Below are 3,180 nucleotides of genomic sequence, written 5' to 3'. Positions count from 1 at the left end.
AGCATCTTCATCTGATCTTCAACGTAAATACACTTAATAAAACCAGTTTATTTCTTTAGATTCTCTCTTATTATGTATTATTATTTTTTATACATTATTTATTTATATTTAGTTATTTATAGAATACATTTTTTCTTATTTAAAAAACACGTAACAAAAAAAAATTGGTATGGTTTTTGGGAGGCTGGAACGGATTAATGGCATTTCACTTCATTTTAATGGAGAAATTTGATTTGATATACGAGCAAATTGAGTTACGAGCTCGGACACAGAACCAATTAAACTCGTAAGTCAAGGTATTACTGTAATAATAATAATATTATTATTATTAATACCAACCAAACTCTTTTATTTATTGTATTTATTATTCATTTGTTTGTTTCTAGAAGGATTCTTCAGTCAGCTTGGTTTGTAAATGAAGGTTTAATTCTGTATCAGTCACCATTCCAGGTTCAGGACTATTTTATCCGAGTGAAGAATTTGGGGACTACTGTTATTTCTGTAGTCATGTGACTCAGATGGCGGATGGATACAGAACTCTCTCAGGCTAAAAACCTAAAGTTACTGAACCTACTTACAGAACTGTGCCAGTGTTGAACGGTTTACAGAATAAAGTCTAGAAGAAGAGATTTGGTAAGATTTCCTCAACTTTCTCTCATATCTGTCTCATCTGAACACTTTTCCTGTTTCTGTGTAAAGGATGTAGATTTCAATTAGAATGATGTCGTTCTGTATTTTTAACTTTTTTATTAACAAATCCTTCCTTTATTTCTGGTAAAGATGTTTGTTTTCTCAGAAAAGGGAAGCATGTGGAAACGTTTGTGATTTGAAATCACAAACAGATTACAGATGAAGAAGAAATGCTTCTTTTAACACAAACTTGTTGACACGCTACAGTTTGTCTAGTAAACATTTACCTCAGGGTTAAGTTTGTTCTTATGAAACATATTTCAGACATAAAACAACCAAAGTAAACTTAGTTTTAGGTTGGATATTCAACAGATTTTCAGTGACGTGTCACTCGGGGGGAAAAAAAAAAAAATAAATTATGTTATGTTTCTGTTATTCAATTAATAATTTATTGACGGTCCCTAAAGAGGCACGCCGCTGAATGTCTGTCGAATATCCAAATCTAAAACAAAAAAAGTAGTGTTGCGTACATTCTTAACCCTTTCATGCACAAATTTATAAAACATATCCATATTTTTGATGGCTTTATTTCTCATAAACGGCTTAAAAAGGAAAAATTTCGTAATAAACCAATGAAAGTAAATAAGCAGGGGTTTAAAGGACATCAGAGGAGTAAAGTGGAGCGAAAATATTACACAAAAATTAATAAAACAGAATTTTGTTTGTCCAGCACGTCCCACAGACACTGAGATTGAGATCTGGGGAATTTGGAGGTCAAGTCAACACCATGACCTCTTGTTCCACATGTTCCTCAAACCGTTCCTAAACAATGTTTACGGTGTGTCAGGGAGCATCACCCTGCTGAACAAGGACACTGACATTAGGGGACACTGTTACCATGTAGGGGTGAACTTGATCTGCAGCAATGTTTAGGTAGGTAGTACATGTCAAAGTAACATCCACATGAACTCCAGGCCCCAAAGTTTCCTATCAGAACATTGTCCAGAGCATCACACTGCCCCTGTCGTCTCACCTTCCTCCCATAGTGCATCCACAGTACAGGTAAGCTACACACACACACTCGGCCATCCACATGATGTAAAAGAAAACGTGATTCATCAGATCAGACCTCCTTCCATTGCTCCATGGTCCAGTTCTGATGCTCACAGAGCTTTGGGCTGTGTCCAGGAGTCAGCATGGTCACTCTGACCACTCTACACAACTCCATACTCCATCCATAAGCTGTGATGCTCCATGTGATCTGAATTTTTTCTGTCAGAGCCAGTAGCTCTTCTGTGGGATCCTGAAACTTGCCCATTTTTCCAGCACATGAACTTTGAGAACTGACTGTTCACTTGTTGCCTAATATCCCACCTCCTGAGAGATGCTGCTGTAAAGAGATGACCAGTGTTACTCACTTCACCTGTCAGTGGTGTTACAGTTGCAGCTGGTCAGAGTATGTTACTGATAGGTTTATATAATCTTTAGAAACATTATGTCATTAGTGTCATTGTGTAATTCGGTACATGTGAAATTCTGACGATGTTTTTTTCTGTTGCTTGTTCTACAACAAGGTCAGTCATGTTCTCCTTCTATCTCCTGCTGGTTCTTGTCTGCCTTCAGGCCTCCACAACATCTGGCCAAGGTAAAATATTAATAATTATTTCAGGTTCTTGATTTTAGCTACTGTGCCAAAGTGACTAGATAATGTTTATTAATCCTCAGCAGCCTTTTTAATTCTACAAAAATTGTAGAATAAAAAAAAGTTGAATTGAACTTTTATTGAACTCTAGCCTTTGGTCTGAAATAAATGAGAATATGTTCTGACACTCACAGATGACGAAAAAGCAGGATTGTGCTGTTTTGAGTTTCACAAAAAACCGTTCCCTGCAGCAAATATTGTCTATTATGAAGAAACCAAATCCGACTGTACTGTTCCTGGAGTCATGTAAATTTTCAACCCTGTTGAAAATGCAATGTCCGGCGCCCTGGCTCCCGGAATACACCTCACCTGTGCTGCTGGCGCCCCTAAAGGCCTAGCTAATTTCACATGCCTTAAAATGGAGTCTCCTATAACCAGAGCGCTTTCAGTTTTCTCAGCGGGTTCTTCACTGAGGAGAGCAAACCTGTTGGACATGTGAAGAGGAGAGGAGTGGTGCTCCCATGGGTTAGCCTTAGCGTTAGCCTTGGCTTTGCGACTATACTGCTGAGTCGTCACCCATTCGCCCCGCTGTGAGGGCTCTAATGCCAGAGTTGGGGGATTACTAACTCCACCTAAGGCATCCAGACTTCCTCCTACAGACACTACACTGCTCTCACTGTTTAGTGTCTGGATGCGCACCTCTAAAGCTAATACCTCCCCCGTCAGAGAGCTAACTAGTGTACACTTATCACAAGTAAAATTAACACTAATGACGGAGGAAGAATTACTGAACATCCTGCAGCTCACACACTGAACAAGCTGAAAGTTAGTCATACTGTATGATCTCGTACCTTTGAGTGAATTTATCCTGATAATTAAGAGATCCAGAGAGGGTTTTCCTCCGATTG

At 38.5% G+C, this 3,180-nt stretch overlaps 1 long non-coding RNA gene across 1 annotated transcript; it reads left to right on the top strand.

Annotated features, from left to right (window-relative positions):
* Positions 1 to 508: 508 nt before the first annotated feature.
* Positions 509 to 2,617, top strand: LOC131355986 (uncharacterized). Its single transcript, XR_009204967.1, has 3 exons — positions 509 to 633; positions 2,205 to 2,275; positions 2,467 to 2,617. It is a non-coding gene; the product is annotated as an uncharacterized LOC131355986 (long non-coding RNA).
* The last annotated feature ends 563 nt before the right edge of the window (positions 2,618 to 3,180 follow it).

The sequence above is a fragment of the Hemibagrus wyckioides genome, linkage group LG07, assembly GCF_019097595.1.
Source record: "Hemibagrus wyckioides isolate EC202008001 linkage group LG07, SWU_Hwy_1.0, whole genome shotgun sequence".
Lineage (NCBI taxonomy): Eukaryota > Metazoa > Chordata > Actinopteri > Siluriformes > Bagridae > Hemibagrus > Hemibagrus wyckioides.
Note: the sequence above shows the minus strand (reverse complement) of the source record. Positions and strands in the feature narration are given on the sequence as shown.